Source organism: Bombina bombina, chromosome 4 (assembly GCF_027579735.1).
Source record: "Bombina bombina isolate aBomBom1 chromosome 4, aBomBom1.pri, whole genome shotgun sequence".
Taxonomy (NCBI): domain Eukaryota; kingdom Metazoa; phylum Chordata; class Amphibia; order Anura; family Bombinatoridae; genus Bombina; species Bombina bombina.
Genome location: NC_069502.1, coordinates 486,389,515 through 486,408,970, shown reverse-complemented (window position 1 = coordinate 486,408,970; position 19,456 = coordinate 486,389,515). Strand labels below are relative to the sequence as shown.

Genomic DNA, 19,456 nt, shown 5'->3' with positions numbered 1-19,456 from the left:
AGGGGACAAGGGGGAGGGTCAGGAGCAGGAAGAGGAAGAGGCAAAGAACCTCAAGTCAGACACGAGCAGTACACATTGAGGAGAGGGAAACAAAACAAATACAACATATGAGGGTCATTAATCTTGCCAACACAGAACTGACCTTAGAAGAAACAAAGGTTTTAGAACTAGGACTCCATTTTGTTCCATCAGCTGACTTCAGGGTATTTGATACGCTCATGGATGTAAATAGGTTTGTTCGTGCTTTAACGATAAAGACATTTTATTATACTGAAGAAAGCCCAGAGTGTGACAATACCCTGAAGACTAGTGATAGACAGATAATGAATGATTGTTTCCTATATAAAGATGCAATTGACTTATTGACATTAAGTCAATTAGAGAAGGAAAGCAGGGATACTACAACTGAGAAAGGGAGTCACATAGGATTTAAAAATAGATCCACATTTTATCCCACCCATTTTAGAGGTGAGGCATTGGAGAGCTTTCACAAAAGGGTGGAGGAGGATCTTATTAAATTAAAATCAGAAAGTGGCAAGCAAAGACATAATCTCACTCATGCAGAACAGATAGGATTGCAGAGATTGAAAGAGAGACAGAGCATACTCATTAAAAATGCCGACAAGGGCGGTACCATAGTTGTCATGTCTGAAACAAATTATATACAAGAGGCTAAAAGACAGCTGGGGGATACGGAGGTTTATTTGAGTTTGCCCTACGATCCAACGATAAGGTTTCAAGCAGAGCTTAGAGATCTTCTTGATGATGGATTGGAGGAAGGTTTGATGGACTTGTGTACCTTTGAGTATCTATATGTTAAAAAACCTGTGATACCTATCTTTCATCATCGAAGGTGCACAAGTCCATTGAAAACGTTAAGGGGAGACCGATCGTATCTGGGATCGGCTCCCTTTTTGAAAATCTATCTAATTGCATCGAATCGTTGCTACAACCCCTAGTTTGGAAGTTACCAACTTTCCTACGTGATACCCAACATTTGTTAAAATGTATGGGAGAAATTAATTGGCATCAAGAGTATTGCTGGCTGACAGTAGACGTGGTAGGATTATATTCCGCCATCCCACACAACAAGGGCCTAAATGCTGTAAAATATATGCTCGATTTGTTGAGTGATTACACATCTGAGTTAAAGAATTACATCTTGCATGTCATTGAATTCTTGCTGAACCACAACTATTTCACCTTTGGGGATCAGTTCTATCTGCAGACGGCGATGGGAGCTAAGTTCGCACCAGCCTATGCCAATTTGTTCATGGGCTGGTGGGAGCTATCCCACGTCTTTGCAGATACGAATCCCTTTGGTGAATGGTTAGTGGGTTATAAACGTTATATAGATGACCTCCTGTTCGTCTGGGCGGGGAGTAGAGAAACCAGTGAACAGTTTGTCACATACCTTAACAGCAATGATGTAGGCCTGTCATTTACGTTTTGTTTTGACACAAAGAAGGTTGATTACCTGGATGTCAACTTAATAGGTGACACCATTGCTGGGAATGTAAAGACAGTGCTATTCACCAAGCCCATTTCAGCGAATTCCTTGATTCACGCCAGAAGTTGCCATCCATGCCACATGCATTATGGCATGGCTAAAGGCCAGCTCATTAGAGCTAAGCATAATTGCTCAGATAGTGCTGATTACGAAAAGGAGAATAATATACTGATTCAGAAATTGAGAGAAAGGGGCTATCCAGAGGGCCCGATTGCGAGGGCCATGAGAGATGTTCAAAGTATGCCCAGAGAAACATTATTGCAGCCTAAATTATCTAGAAAGGAAGGAAAAAGTGAGATTACTTTTGTAACTACTTATACTAGTCAGTATAATAAAGTCTGTAATATTATCAAAAAGAATCTCCAGATTCTATGAGGAGATGATATCTTGAAAAATATCATTGAGAAAGGTTGTAGATTTGTATCCAGAAGAAATGTCACAATTGGGAATATGATCTCTCCCAGTATGTTAAAGAAACCTAAGAAAGAGAGCAGCTGGTTGACCTGTAAGGGTCACTACAAGTGTGGTACCAGAAGTTGTACAGCTTGCAGCTACACGTTAACTAGCAAGATATTTCAATCAACATCTACACAAAAAGTCTATGATTGCAAGATGTGCACAAACTGTAGAACAGAATTTGTCGTTTACATGGTACAATGTAACCACTGTAAACTTCAATATGTGGGGTGCACGTCGAGAGAGGCCCGGGCAAGAATTAGGGAGCATCTAAATGACATAGAGAAAGAGAAGACCACCACAGGAGTTGCTAAGCACTTTCTATATGAACATCAGGGCAATGTTAGTACCCTTAGGTGGATGATCATTGATGTGATTAAGAAAAAACCGAGAGGGGGTGATAGGGTTCAAGAGCTCTTCCGCAGGGAGGCATATTGGATCTTTACACTCAACACACGGAGACCAGCTGGTATGACTATAACAGATGACATTATTAATTTCTGGGAAAAGTGAAGATCTTAGTTATAGTGTTAAATTAGCACTTGCACTTATAGTGACTCTTATAACAAGATATAGTGACATAAGGGCTGAATAATAAATGGTTTTGTCATGACCCTATTATAAACCTCCCCCATCCCCCTCTCCCTTCATTTATATTTAACATTGAGTAGGTATGTTAGTTGATCCCCTTAGAGACAGTGTAGTTGAGCACAGAGGGTAGACAGATTATACTACCTAGGAATTTGAATAGGATATCTCAGTTAAATAGATAGATTTTAGAGGGGAATAAAATCTTAATTTAGTAGAGTGAGTTTATTATATTATACCTATGAAAAACTTTTTTCAGCATTTGATTTAGAAATAATAGTATAGCTATTAAACATAACAAATTGATATGGTAAATCAGACAAAGTACGTTATCCATAGGTTAGAACTTGGTCTTTTGGGTGGTAAATTAAGATTACAGGAGTTAGGCATTCCAGTTTACAATGAAAGCAGCTTGTATGATAATGGTCACTGTAATAACATGCATTTATAGGAGATGTCACGCAATGAGGTTTACGATCATCAACCCTTTTATACATATGCATGCGGTTTTTCCTAAAAGGTCCATGTGAGTGTATGTATCTTATGGGGATAAAGCGAACACTTTACGAGAAGTGGTATTTTACCCACCAGTACTGAATTTTTGCAGTTTGAGGAGCTCGTAGGTAGTAGGCGCGACCACAGCTCATACACTCACAATCACAGGCTAATAAAATGGGATAATATGTACCAAAATGTATGTATTTAAACAAATGAGAATTTAATCTATTTCAGCATAAATATAACTCTTGTAATTGAATTGATAGGGAGGATATGAAGTAAGTGGGAGGACAACAACCAATGACAGATGAGCTAAGGGGAGGAGGGAGTTTACACATTTATACAGGCAACCAATGAGATTGTGAGGGGGCTTATATAGCTCCACAGGTGAATTCAGAATATTGAGTCTATGAATAAGGCAAATCAGCTGAAACGCATCAGACTGGTCTGTTTGTGACATGAACAGCTGTTTTAAGCACTTGTTACTGCATGTTTGCATTAAGTTTTAATTATATCCAATAAATATGAACGTTTTATAATAGCAGCATCCTGCATTTTTTGTATTTGTAACTTAGGTTAGGATTTATTTTACAGGTAATTTTGTAATTATTTTAACTAGGTAGCTATTAAATAGTTCTTAACTATTTAATAGCTATTGTACCTAGTTAAAATAAATACAAAGTTGCCTGTAAAATAAATATATAACCTAAAATAGCTACAATGTAACTAATAGTTATATTGTAGCTATATTAGGGTTTATTTTATAGGTAAGTATTTATTTTTAAATAGGAATAATTTATTCAATTATAGTAAATTTATTTTGTTTTATTTAAATTATATTTAATTTAGGGGGGTGTTAGGGTTAGACTTAGGTTTAGGGGTTAATAACTTTATTATAGTAGCGGCGACGATGGGGCGGCAGATTAGGGGTTAATAATTGTAGGTAGGTGGCGACGTTGGGGGGGAGATTAGGGGTTAATAAAATTTATTATAGTGTTTGCGAGGCGGGATTGCGGCGGTTTAGGGGTTAATACATTTATTATAGTGGCGGCGATGTCAGGTCAGCAGATTAGGGGTTAATAAGTGTAGGTAGGTGGCGGCGATGTTGGGGGGTTAGATTAGGGGTTAATAAATATAATGTAGGTGTCGGCGATGTTAGGGGGAGCAGATTAGGTGTTCATAGCTATAATGTAGGTGGCGGCGGTGTCCGGTCGGCAGATTAGGGGTTAAATAATTTTATTATAGTGTGCGATGTGGGGGGGGCCTCAGTTTAGGGGTTCATAGGTAGTTTATGGGTGTTAGTATACTTTTAGCACTTTAGTTAAGAGCTTTATGTTCCGGCGTTAGCCCATAAAACTCTTAACTACTGACTTTTAAATGCAGTAGGCGTCTTGGAGGTAGAGGCTGTACCGCTCACTTCTTCCAAGACTCGTAATACCGGCGTTAGGCAAATCCCATTAAAAAGATAGGATATGCAATTGACGTAAGGGGATTTGCGGTAGCCAAAAGTCGCAGAAGAAAAGTGAGCGGTACACCTGTACCTGCCATACTCGTAATACCAGCGGGCGTTAAAAAACAGCGTTAGGACCCCTTAACGCTGCTTTTTAAGGTTAACGCAGAACTCAAAATCTAGGCGTTAGGATTTCCCAAAAAATCATAAGTGGTGGCAGCTATAGTTTTAGTTTTAGTGTGGGGGGGGGGCGTTAGAGGAAAACTTGCGCATTTTTTAAGAGTCTAGGACAGACTAGATAGTGTTGTTAACCCTTGCACCCACTGAATTAAGTCATAGGCTTGCCTGGAGTGGCTGGGTCTGTTAACCCTTTCTGTGCCAAACAAGTGACTGGCGCAGGGTCGTTTAACCCTGGTCGTCACAAATTGGTGGGCAGCAATGTAGATACATTTTTTAATTAGATTTTAGTGCTTTGTGGATTTGCTAGTGTGAAAATCCCAGTACTAAAAGAAATTGTGACTTCTAAAACCAAGTGCATTATATAGTTACACATTGCAAACAGTCCCCTTCCCTATTCTCTGTTTCCTTTTCTATTTTATTTTTTATTATGGAGGCATACCAGCAGCAGACCAAGGAAACGTTGGCACTGTTATGCCAGGAGATTGACTTTCCCTCCTGTTGGGAGAATAAAGATGGATTAATACAAGTTTTTATAGACTATGACAGCAGCCATGCCGCACAAGCTGATGAGGAGAGGTGTTTGCAGCTGTGGGCAGTGATTTATCAAGATCTGGAGATCTATTGGACTGGTTTTTTTTTATACTGTTTTAAAGCATATGGGCTCAGCGGATCCAAGTTTGCGCATGGAGATTCCAAGAACAGCAGGCAGCTAGGGAAGCAGCTAAGCGCCAGGCTGAGAGAGAGGCTCTGGCCACAGAGAGACAGGCTGCTGAGTGCCAGGCTGAAAGAGAGAGAGAGGCTTCTAGGGAACCAGCTGATCGACAGGCTGAGAGAGGCCCTGGCTGCAGAGAGACAGGCTGCTGAGTGCCAGGTTGAAAGAGAGTGAGAGGCTGCTAGGGAAGCAGCTTAACCACAGGCTGAGAGAGAGAGTATCAGTTACAGCTTGCACGGTTGGAGAGAAAAAACTGTCTCACCTGTTGTTAATGAACCTAGAGACTACTCTTTAATCAGACCATGGGCAGAGAGTTTCCCTACCCTGGAGAAAGATGGAGACTTGGATGGATTCCTGCACAGCTTTGAAAACGTTTGCAGACAGTTCCAGCTGCCAAGGGAGCAGTGGAGTGGGCCAAGTATCTTACCCCTGGTCTGAAAGGTCCTGCATTGGAAGCTTTTGCTGTACTTGCCCCAGAGTCAGATCAGGACTATGATGTAATTAAAGCTGCACTGCAGAGGAGGTATAATCTCACTGGGAAATATCAATTGCTGAGAGCAATTGAAAAGAATGTACTTACATAGCACTGAGCAGCACAGGTTTTTTACTAGCTAGGTACCATAGGTAAAGAAGCCCATGAAAGGCAAGTTTAAAACTTAACTTTTATTAACTCGATTAAAAAATAAATTCTAAAAAATATCAGCCAGTGTGACCGAGAACGAAGGTGATTTCAAGGGGGGGATATTACCTCCCAAATCACAATATGTATAATATAAATACCCCTGTATGGTCTCCTAAGGTAATACCCTTAATAGAAAAGGAGTAATACAGATGTACCTCTTTATTTCAGTTGGTTAGGGTGTGTGTCAATATCACAATAAGAATACCCCTGCTGTTACTCTTAGTCTGAGTCAGGGGATATCAAAAGTAAAGTCACACCTTCCGAAATAAATTATACTGTGCAGTTGTCTATAGGAGATGTGAGCTTAAAAGAGTTTTGGTAAAATTAAATCTGTTATTGAGTACCGGAATAGGATACTCCTATTATTTACCAGTCAGTTAATGGTTACTAGTAAGATTCAACACCTATTATCCTCTTATTTGTCTTGCATTACACAGTGTACTGGTATTGTTTGGATTCTTATATGGATGGTACTAGGAATACAGTTACCAAACCACGTACTTATAATATCAGTTCAGCTTTTTATCATCCAATCAGATAATAAAGCTTCTGAGGATGTGTTGATTCTAAAAGTACCCACGCTATTACAGCAAATTCACATTGTATTGGGGTGAACTATCTGGAAATTCAAGTAATTCACAGGAATGGAATAATTATATGGCTCCAGGAAATAGTTATAATTTTTACCCTAATTGCATTTGTCTCCTCAATGTATAGGAGACTGTTGTGATATTTACCACTGTGAGGTCGATATGGCTAGTGTGGCTAAGCCTAAATTATAATTAGATAGTCCTGGCTTGCCAATGTTTCCCTTATAAATGGGAAATAATCTTAACAGCCTCCAAAGCCAATATTCCTTATGTTGTAATTGTCAGCTTAATAAATCCCTTATAGAAATACACAAAAATCGGTAACCCCGAAATTGATCTGTTAATGTATTGTTAACTATTGCAGTGTAATGATATTGAGGGATGCTTGGTGTGACATACTTGGGTGTAGTAAGACTTCAGAGACACTTGCACATTAAATGCATACCAATCTCAGTTGGTTTATTATTGGAGGGTGAAAATATGATTAACAGAGGAGCTGTTTGTATCAGGGGACCGCTATTCCTATATGACCAGTATTTCCCTTATTCGGATCTGATTGGTTATATATACTGAGTTATTCGGTCTTACGAAATTCGTTGGTAATGTAAATGATACCCAGACTACTAAGTGCACAGGTTATCTCAAGTGTGTTAATTCTACAGATATCTTGCACTTAGTGTCAAAAGACCATCCCGCGATTTGTGCTAATGCCACTGTTGGATTGAATATATTATTATTATTATAATTAGCACTGTAATATCGCTGGGAAAAAAAATTAAATATTTATCGTTGAATACTTTTAATTAATTCCCCAAACTCGTAGTTCCGTTATTACACTCTATTTGTAACTGACAGTGCAGCTGTCTAGTATGTATGAGAGGGAACTACTATCCCCTCTTCTTATAATGAGATTTACAGTGTAAGCGGACCAGTATACAAGTAAATATAAATGGGTTCCTACTGGTATATAGTTAGCGGTTTGGTATCCTGGCTGTTAGTTTAAATTAAATTTTCCCCTCCGGTAACTCTATTATCTTTGCTACCGCTGTGAGATAGTAGTTGTTAGGATACTTTGGTCAGGTAAATTATTTGGTTGTATTAAGCGTAAATATATTTCAACCAGGCACTCTCACATACATACAGGTTTAAGTTAAATTCTAATAATACATTCGCTCAACAAGTCACACTGCTGATTTGTTTAAAAGGGAGAGATAATCTCCCGTAGCCCTGACATGTTTCGCCTAAACGGCTTTGTCAAAGGTGGGGCGCCCGCCATTCTTAGGGCTTTTTATTGGCCAGTCTCAGAGAGGCTTGTCCCTATTCTACTGATCTGATTGGTTCCTCCCTTCTTTCTTTCTATAGGTTACGAGGGGGGTGTATGCCATCGTCATTGTCTAGTTTCAACCCACTTGATGACGACCATGAAATATGTTATCGTCACATCTGTTATTAATGCAGGACTAGACATATATATGAGTGAAAAGGAGGTATAATAGCAAATCTATAGCTGCAAAGGAAAGGATTCGTTCATTTATTTCAAACTGTAGCGTAATTGAACATACTTATTTTATGTGTCTAATTTACTTGTAATTAAAATAACTGAAAAAAGAGAAAAATTTAGTTTTTTGAAGAAAGAGAGTAAACCTTGTTTCAAATATGATCATTATGATGGGAAGGTGATCGAAAATCAAACCGGGTTCCAAGCTTTATATTTCTTGAATCTGTAGCGGCGTATTCTGTATACCAATTTGATGGGATAGGATGTTCCCTACCCAGATTGGTTATTCCTTGCTAGAGTTAAGCTATATGATTGACGTGAATCGTGCAAGGGAAAGAATGTCTTCCACTTTATTATCATATTAAGCTGAACAATTCTGTGCCAAGAATGAGTTTTAACAAAAATTCCCAATTTTTATAATTTTCTGAATTTTTTTTATTTCTTATTTATTATTAAAGTTGTGCAGAAATACGGAGGGTGTCTGGGTAAGTGCAGGGTCCTCTTATACCCTGGTTTATTACGTTACTATACGTGTCCAAGTGACAGAGTAAAAAATATATATTTAAACTCAGGGAAAGTGATGGAAAGAGCATAAGGTGATGGTGCCTAGATAGATGAATAAAAAACTAGTGTGGGCAAGGTGCCGTGAAACATCTAAAGAGTAAAAAAAGTGCAATAAACAAAAAGAAAAAAAGAGATTAGTAGGATGTGTTTTTAATTTTTAATTTTTATGTGCAGCTCATCTTTAGATAGAAAAAACCGATGACACTAATGCATTATTGTGGCCCTGTGTTACAAGATGGCCTCTGTGTTCCATCATTCTGCACAGTACAGGTTGACTTTAATATTCTTGTATCATTTGTTATATCTACACTAAGATAGTGCGATTATTAATGAATTTTATGTATTTTATTTACCGCTCAGCTTGATAATATTATCCCTGTTGTATGTCTGTGCAATTAAATCCATGTCACCCCATTTATGATCTTAGGTTTTTCTTCCCACATGTTTACACCCTGATTTGTTATTGTGTATATTGATTTATTAGTTTCATCTTCTCATTTATTGTCAAATTTAAAACTCAGAGATTTTTATTTTTATAAAAAACAGTAATAATTGTTTTGTTAATTTAACCCTTTGGGGTGTACGCTATCAAGTAGATATATCCATCTACATTCTGCTCTGAGTAGGGCCTGTTCAATATTGCCCCCTCTAATGCCCAAGGATATCTTTTCTATTCCTTGGCATTTGAGCTCTCTTGGGTTTGAGTGATGGCGTTTCAAAAAATGAGATGCTACAGAAGATATTGTCTTGCCATCTTCCTGGTCTTTAGCAGCGTTCTTGATATTTCTTATATGCTCCTGTAATCTGACCCTGAGTTGTCGGCTGGTCATCCCAACATAGATTTTGGAACAACTGCAAAACAATACGTATATTATGTTTTCTGAAGTGCAGCTGATGTAATTTTTCATTTTGTGAGTGTGGCCGAACCGATCCTGTATCATGTCTGTCTTGCGTATGTGTTTACATATTGAGCAAGTGCCGCACGGAAATGACCCTGCCCGAATGGCAGTCCTGGTTTTCGCCAATTGATAGTGGCTGCGGGATACCATATTTTTGATATTCTGAGTTCTTCTGTATCCTATCTGGACTCTGTCTCCCACTATTGGCTTTAGATCTTGGTCTAAGGTTAATAAGTGCCAGTGTTTATTCAATATGTGGTTTACTGCATGGACCTGTGGATTGTATGTTAAAATCAATCTGATTTGTTCATCCTGTTTTTTTATTATTTTTTTGCGCAGTAAGTCAGTGCGATTAGTTTGGATTGCCCTGTTTTTGGCTCTTTTAATGTTTCTTTTGCTGTAACCTCTGTCCAGTAATCGTTTTTCAAGTAATTCTGCTTGTTCGTTAAAGAGCTGTCGATTGCTGCAGTTTCTCCTTATCCTTAAGAATTCACCAACTGGCAATGATTTGGTTGTTCCGGGGGCATGGGAACTATTATTATGTAGAATACGGTTAGTCGCAGTTTCTTTTCTGTAGAGGTTGGTTTGTATTCGTCCTTCTTGATCTTTAAAGATGTTAAGATCTAAAAAATTTATCTCTGATTGACTCATTGTGTAGGTCAATTTTATGTTTAAATCATTCTGATTGAGATTTTGAAGGAAGACTTCTAGTTCTTCCCTGCTCCCCTCCCACATAAACAGGATGTCGTCTATGTAGCGGATCCAAAAGGGTATTTTATCCGTTAAGGCTGAATGGATATCATTGAATACCACATGTTTTTCCCAGAATCCTAAGAACAGGTTGGCGTAGGTGGGGGCACAAGCTGTGCCCATCGCCGTACCCTGGACTTGGAGATAAAACTGATTGGCAAAAGTAAAGAAATTGTATCTCAGGACAAATTCCAGTAATTTAAGGATGAACATATCATGATCTTCCTCTTCCGAGGAGCCTTGGTTAAGAAAAAATTGTACTGCCTTCAGTCCCTTGTCATCTTCTATGGAGGTATATAGGGACTCTACGTCCGCCGTTACGAGCCATGTTTCTTTCCTGGTGTTGATATTTTCGAGCCTTTGCAGTACCTCCATGGTGTCTTTGACATAAGAGGGCAGTGTCTCCACAAATTCCCAAAGTCTATGGTCCACATACTGGCTGGCATTTTCCGATAGGCACTCATTGCCTGAAACGATGGGCCTTCCGGGGGGATTTGTGATGTTTTTGTGGACCTTGGGAATGAGGTAGAAGGTGGCAACTTTAGGATGTTTAACTGTGACAAACTTGGTTTCGTCTGCCTTTATGATTCCCTTGCTGTTACCTTCTTTGATGATATTATTGTAAAGTTTGCTGTACGCCTCGCTAGGGTTGTTAAACAATTTTTGATAACATTGTCGATTTTTTAGTTGTTTGTCAACTTGTTTTAAGTACATCGATAAAGGCCATAGGACAATATTTCCACCTTTATCCGCCTCTCTTATTATTATGTCCTTCCAGGTCCTGATCTCTTTTAAAGCCAATTTTTCAGTTCTTGTGAGATTCTGTTGTGAATATCGAGTTTTTAATTGTGAGATTTCCTCACAAACCACTTGATTGAATATTTCCAACTGTGTAGATAGATTATATTTCTGTACAAATGTAGACCTGGTTTTCAATTGGCGTCTCCAGGATTTGGATTGAGGTTCACTATCCTGTAATAGGCTTTCCAAGTCTTGTAAACTCCTCCTGTCAGCTTCTGATAGGGTGGGATCAGATTTTTTGGCAAAAAATTTCTTTAAATTTAATTTTCGTATGTACAGTTGTATATCTTTAATCACTTCAAATTTGTTGAGTTGTCCAGTAGGACAGAAAGATAGACCTTTTGATAGTACTGAGATATGCTCTGGAGATAACTTATGTTCAGACAAGTTGATAACCTTTAATGATTTAGTCTCATCTGAGAGAAGGGACTCGGAGCTCTCTGATGTTGCCTGCCCCCCCCCCCCCCCCCCCGTTGAGGAGCTCTGTAGTGGCCTCTGGACCTGGTGGGTTTTTTGTTTGTACTTTTGACCTCTTCTGGAGGTTCTGCCTCTTCTGACGTGCCTTGGTCTAAAAAATTCTTCCTCTTATTTCTAGCTGGTAAGGAAAAGGCAGAGGTGGATGTACTTGGGGTACTACCCGAGGGTTCATTATTGATATTATCCTCACCGTCCGTATCAGAGACATCACTCTGGATTATATTTTGATGATTACTTCTAGAATTGTTTTTATAGAAGTTCCTTCTTCTCCATTTGTAGATCTTCTTCTCTTTATAATCATTAATATCTCTGAATAGTTTTCCCTGCTTCATATCCCTTAATTCTTTAATATACTGGTCTAATTCTTTCTGATAGTTTTTATACATTTTTTCAAAGTCCGATTGTGATTCTTATTTTTTAAGCTGTGCATACTGTTCCTGAATGGACGTTTCAAGTTTGTCGTATTTCTCTTTATCATGTCGAATCAGTATGTTCATGAGTTTAAACGAACATTCTGATAATGCTATTTCCCATTCGTCTGTCAATCTGGGGTTTTCAAACTCAAAAGCCGGGAACAGTTGTATCCTTAATCCTCTAGGGATTAATTTTTGTTGGATATATTTATCGAAAAATTGTTGATCCCACCATACTTTTTCTTGTTTGTACATATTTTTATGTACCTCCTTTAATAGATTTTCCAGCGACACGGTAGGAGTATATTCATCATTTGCATTAGCTTTGAACATATTGTCCAAATCCGTAGCTCTTCTAGAGTGTCTTTCAGATCTATCTTTGCCAAAAAGATCAGCCATAATGTTGCCAAAAGACCTACGGTATATTTAGCTATAATTCCAATAACTTAATAATTGCTTATAAGTTTGTAGTTCAAAATATTACTAAGTTTATTGAATATGGATGTGTGCTCTGTCGTCCGGAAGACTGTGAAACCACAGTATCTGAGACTATATGTTACAAGGGAAAAGAAAAGACGACGGCACTACTGGTGCTGCGTTCCTACTGGTATTAGTATCTCATATGTATTAACTGTATTGATGGAGACAATCTAAATATACTCTGGAACTTAGGTGCTATACACTTAAAGGAAACAACCAGGAAATATCAATTGCTGAGAGCAATTGAAAAGAATGTACTTACATAGCACTCAGCAGCACAGGTTTTTTACTAGCTAGGTACCATAGGTAAAGAAGCCCATGAAAGGCAAGTTTAAAACTTAACTTTTATTAACTCGATTAAAAAATAAATTCTAAAAAATATCAGCCAGTGTGACCGAGAACGAAGGTGATTTCAAGGGGGGGATATTACCTCCCAAATCACAATATGTATAATATAAATACCCCTGTATGGTCTCCTAAGGTAATACCCTTAATAGAAAAGGAGTAATACAGATGTACCTCTTTATTTCAGTTGGTTAGGGTGTGTGTCAATATCACAATAAGAATACCCCTGCTGTTACGCTTAGTCTGAGTCAGGGGATATCAAAAGTAAAGTCACACCTTCCGAAATAAATTATACGGTGCAGTTGTCTATAGGAGATGTGAGCTTAAAAGAGTTTTGGTAAAATTAAATCTGTTATTGAGTACCGGAATAGGATACTCCTATTATTTACCAGTCAGTTAATGGTTACTAGTAAGATTCAACACCTATTATCCTCTTATTTGTCTTGCATTACACAGTGTACTGGTATTGTTTGGATTCTTATATGGATGGTACTAGGAATACAGTTACCAAACCACGTACTTATAATATCAGTTCAGCTTTTTATCATCCAATCAGATAATAAAGCTACTGAGGATGTGTTGATTCTAAAAGTACCCACGCTATTACAGCAAATTCACATTGTATTGGGGTGAACTATCTGGAAATTCAAGTAATTCACAGGAATGGAATAATTATATGGCTCCAGGAAATAGTTATAATTTTTACCCTAATTGCATTTGTCTCCTCAATGTATAGGACACTGTTGTGATATTTACCACTGTGAGGTCGATATGGCTAGTGTGGCTAAGCCTAAATTATAATTAGATAGTCCTGGCTTGCCAATGTTTCCGTTATAAATGGGAAATAATCTTAACAGCCTCCAAAGCCAATATTCCTTATGTTGTAATTGTCGGCTTAATAAATCCCTTATAGAAATACACAAAAATCGGTAACCCCGAAATTGATCTGTTAATGTATTGTTAACTATTGCAGTGTAATGATATTGAGGGATGCTTGGTGTGACATACTTGGGTGTAGTAAGACTTCAGAGACACTTGCACATTAAATGCATACCAATCTCAGTTGGTTTATTATTGGAGGGTGAAAATATGATTAACAGAGGAGCTGTTTGTATCAGGGGACCGCTATTCCTATATGACCAGTATTTCCCTTATTCGGATCTGATTGGTTATATATACTGAGTTATTCGGTCTTACGAAATTCGTTGGTAATGTAAATGATACCCAGACTACTAAGTGCACAGGTTATCTCGAGTGTGTTAATTCTACAGATATCTTGCACTTAGTGTCAAAAGACCATCCCGCGATTTGTGCTAATGCCACTGTTGGATTGAATATATTATTATTATTATAATTAGCACTGTAATATCGCTGGGAAAAAAAATTAAATATTTATCGTTGAATACTTTTAATTAATTCCCCAAACTCGTAGTTCCGTTATTACACTCTATTTGTAACTGACAGTGCAGCTGTCTAGTATGTATGAGAGGGAACTACTCTCCCCTCTTTCTGTACACCTCACTCCTGAGGTGTACAGAAAGAAATTCTGTACTCTGCAAAGGGGAACATCAGAGAGCTATGCTGCAGTTGTTGGAAGCCTGACAACAGCCTTTAAACAGTGGGTCAGAAGGCTAAAGATTGTCACTATGGAGGAACTGGAAGATCTAATGGTGAAGGAACAATTCATACAGCTGTGCCCAGCAGAAGTACAGGAATGGGTCCTGGAAAGGAAACCCAAAACAGCATTGAAGGTGGGTGAGCTGGCAGATTTTAACACAGCCAACAGGTCACCAGTGAATGGGATAAAATCCTTTGTTAAGGGGGCATCCACCTGGAAAGGAGCTGCTTCACGACCTCCCTTCATAAAGCCTGTTGTGCCTTTGTTTAATGTGTCTGTTCCCTCTGGGAAAGGGAGGGGCGAGTGCTGCACCTGGGCAGGGGGATATCCGCAGGTGTTTTTCTTGCAACAAAGTGGGTCACATCAGCTCCACTTGCCCAGAGAAGATTAAATTGGTGCAATAAGCTGGACGGACTAATCCCTCAGAAGTACCAGCATCTGTTTTGTTTGTTACACGACCAGAGGAGAGCAACAATGAGAACTTACAACCTGTGACTGTCAGGGCTAAGGTAACATTGGGGCTTCAGGACACAGGTGCAGCAGACACTCTTGTGCGTCCAGGACTGGTGAGCTCCAACAACATTATTACTGGCAGGACTGTAGCAGTTAAAGGGATTAGGGGAATGCAGCTTGCATGTGACTATGGCACGTGTATATCTTGATTGGGGAGCAGGGAGCGGTTTAAGAAATGTGGGGGATTCTGAAAATATTCCTAATGATGTTTTACTGGGTACTGATCTGGGTAGATTGTTATCTCTTTATGTGCCTGACAATTCTACATGTGACCTACTGACATTAGCTGTAGACCCTGATGTGCAACGAGATGTGTGTAAAAAAGCTCAGAGACATGATGACCAGGAGGGAGGACAGAGTGCATATGTGCAAAGTGCTTTGCCTGAACTGTGGGTGTAAGTGATGAGATGTGAAACTGCAAGAGGTGAGACTGTCTGTGCTTGAACCAGCAGGATCTGCAGAACTGAATTTAACTGAACAGAAAAAGGTAGATAGACTGTGTGGGTCTATCTGTGCCTGAACTAGTAGTATCTCTAGAACATAGTTTAAATGTGCAGGGGTAAAATGACTGTGAAAGGAGGCAGATAGGTGATGTGTGTTTGTCTGTGCTTGAGTCAGTGGCGTCTATAGAAAGAAGTGAGGATATGGGGAGAGAGAATGACTGGATGACTGGGCCACTGGATTATGTGTGCCAGTCTGTGCCAGAACAAATGGAGTCCCCTGTGGAAAGAAAGAGACAGGGTATATGGGATAAATGGTAGAAGGAAGATATGTGCTTGTCTGCATCAGTGTCAGAAGGATCCCAAATTCTGTGTGAGGATGTGAAGTGGCAGACTGACTGTGAGAGAGAGCAGGGGGAGAATGTAGCCCACTCTGTGCCAGAAGCAGAAGCATCCCAGAATCCAGAGTGTGTAGGGGAGGAAGGTACAGGATACTCTTTGAGGGACCCCCAGAGTGAGTGTGAAAGATTGTGGGTGGTAGAGACCCCAGTAACCTCAGCTGTGGCCTATAAACAGACTGCACAGACTAGGGGACAGAGACTGACACAGACTGCAGATGCAGGGGGGAGGAGTAGAGAGAAGTGTATTTACACAGTCCCACAGTGCCATTCAGCAGATACACTGACAGGTTTGCAGAGTCAGAGTCCCCAGCAGGCTCAGCAGATAGGACCCACAGTGGAGAAAATGGGGGCAGATAGGCAACCCCCTACCAACCATAACAAAGTGCAGGAGTACAGGAATTCTGCTCAGGTGTAGGGGCAAAATCCCTGGGTAGTTAATCCAAAATTGGCAAAAACACAATACATTCAGAGGGTGTGAAAGAAACTAGGCTTTACAGACACCTCTTTAACAGGGTATGACTTACATTTCAGGAACAAAATGCAAGCCGTATTGGGGGAGGTACCTGCAAAACCCAGAGATGCCAATGCCATATTCCTACAAAAACAGTTGCAGGATTCTACTGCCAGAGAGGGAGTGTATGAGATGGGGCAAAATGTTCTTGTACTAACACACATGATGCAGAACAAGCTACAGGCTGTATGGGAGGGTCCCTGCAATGTGTTGAATCAGCTGGTTAGAGCGAATTGTGTGTCATATTTAAAAGTTGGACATCATGATGGCAAAACTGCTATGCGCAATTTGCATAAATAAAAAGAGAGAAGCGCTCAACCTGGGAACGAACAATAGCATAATACTGTAGCTTGTTCTATGGCTAGTTACCACCCAAGAAGCAGCCTCTTTTTGCTCAACACGTGCCTTTCACAGAGAAGAACTTTCCTGAAGCATATCAGTCTGATCCTAACTTAACAGTGCAGTCCAGCCTTGAAATACCAGGCAATCCCTCTCTGAACGAGAGAAACAGTAAAACCCCAGATGTACATTTCGGCCTAGTGTGGGCCTCGTCAGTGAGGTGCAGCCATATCCCTCTACGCACACTGAAAAACGGGTCCACGCCTGGATTCCCGCATCACACTTAGGGAGACTTCCCTAAGTGTCATAATTTGCATAAATAAAAAGAGAGAAGCGCTCAACCTAGGAACGAACAATAGCATAATACTGTAGCTTGTTCTATGGCTAGTTACCACCCAAGAAGCAGCCTCTTTTTTCTCAACATGTACCTTTCACAGAGAAGAACTTTCCTGAAGCATATAAGTCTGATTTTGACTTCACAGTACAGTCCAGCCCCGAAATACCAGGCAATCCCTCTCTGAATGAGAGAAACAGCAAAACCCCTGACGTACTTTTCGGCCTAGTGTGGGCCTCGTCAGGGATATCCCTCTAGGCACACTGAGCAATGGGTCCAAGTCTGGATTCCCGCATCATACTTAGGGAGACTTCCCTATGTGTCATCATTTGCATAAATAAAAAGTGAGAAGCGCTCAACCTGGGAACAAACAATAGCATAATACTGTAGCTTGTTCTATAGCTAGTTACCACCCAAGAAGCAGCCTCTTGTTGCTCAACATGTGCCTAATCACACAGAAGAACTTTCCTGAAGCATATCAGTCTAATCCTGACTTAACAGTACAGTCTAGCCCCGAAATACCAGGCAATCCCTCTATGTGCAATTTGTCTGGGAATGGCGTTTTCGCCTAAAGAGGAAGTCCCCTTTGATATGCAGCTGGAGTGGCTGGTGTGCCACCTCCCTTTGTGTCTCTTATTTGGGGGAGGTGTCATGAATACCTCATGATTTAGACGATAAGGGGTTAATTTTCTTTAAGCCTGTGTGCTAGAAAACATTAGTTTTTTTCAAGAAGAACTGTGTTGCTGTGTTTGTGTTAATGAGATTTTTATTTGATTAGCCAGAAGCCCTAATAAATAAGCTTGAAGAGGCACAAGAGAACTTTATTGCCCCAATCTGTCAGCTCTAGATACACAAAGCAGTGCCTCGCCCCAGAAATAGATAAGGCCTTCTATAATTTCAAAATAAGGCTCAAAACTGCATTGCCCAAACTGTCAGCAAAGGAATTGATAAAACATGGGGTCTTTTTCAAAGAACTAACATGGGGTCATAAAAGAGAGGGGTGGATATTTCCCTAGCCCCTCTAACAAAAAAGGTTGGGTCAAGCAACCTGATCTCTTTTAAGTATGTATAAGAATTTGGTGTTTAACAATTCAAGTGTTCATTCTTACATGGGTGGCTGTATACCAACAGAGTGAGGGACCATCTTTTCCTGCCAACCTCGCTGGCACAGATATCCAAGTTAGTAAAATATAAGGTTTCTGTTATTTCTCCTTTTTATTTTAAAACTGTTTGCTTGTGTATAATTATACTGTCATGAGATGCAGGACACAGCATAGAAGGTACAACACTATTTTATTGCAGAGCATGGAAGTATACACCTGGTACAATACATCTCACTTAGTAACTGCGACATAGACAACCATGGACCTAAACCACGCCCCCATGCAGTGACGTCACTTCCCACTCTCATCACATCTTCCCCCTTTTCAAAGGACAAAGCATACATTTTTTTTTCATTTGAATACATCAAATAACAAGGTATGCAAGAAGCATACAACAGTTTTGTCTAGTATACAACAAATAACAAGTTAAAGAGAATATCTGTATAAACAACATGGATTACATCCTGACTTGAACATCGGGGTAGACTACCCTAGTCCACAGTGACCATGGGATTATTCTGCCCATACTTCCGGTCACTGCTCTAACTAGTGCTAATCCCGATATTGGGCTGGAAGTTTCACCACTCTTCCACTTGATGTCATTCTACATGAACTGACCCCTGATACAGAAGAAGATGATTGAGAGTCTGCTGGAGGCAAAGACGTATCCCCGCTGTGATCTTGCTGAGGGGAAGGCACCCTTCTTAAAACAGGGGATCCCACCGGCGGTGGTACTGAGGCATCCAGTTCTAAACTCTCAGGTACAGGCTGAAGATGTTTTTGATTTCGACGTGTGACTGTCCCTCCATCAGTAAGGACTACATAAAACCTTGGTTCTGGAAAGTGTCCAATTATCATAGCAGGCGTCTTCCATTTCTTCTCATCATCCAGTTTAATTCTGACACTTTGCCCCACATTCAGCTCCTGCAAGGGCCTCACAGAGTGTCTCCTGTCGTAGAAGAATCGATAGCCCCTTTTTACCTCTTCAACCCTCCTTACGACCTTGTCCCGAGGAATAGAGCTAGTTGGCTGGAAGACACCCACAGAGGGTAAGGTGGTGCGAATCTGATGTCCTAGCATCAGCTGCGCCGGGCTAAAACGCGTGGCTTGAATGGGAGTCGCCCTATAGGACAAGAGGGCCAGGTATGGCTCAGATTGCTTCAAAATGAACTTTGTTGTTTGAACTGCCCTTTAAACCATTCCATTGGCCTGCGGGTAATGTGGACTCAATGTGGAATGGACAAAATCATATTCACTGCTGAAAGAACTGAACTCTGTGGAAGCAAACTGCATTCTGTTATCAC

At 39.9% G+C, this 19,456-nt stretch overlaps 1 pseudogene; it reads left to right on the top strand.

Annotated features, from left to right (window-relative positions):
• Positions 1 to 107: 107 nt before the first annotated feature.
• Positions 108 to 15,423, top strand: LOC128657583 (uncharacterized; annotated as a pseudogene).
• Positions 15,424 to 19,456: the final 4,033 nt, after the last annotated feature.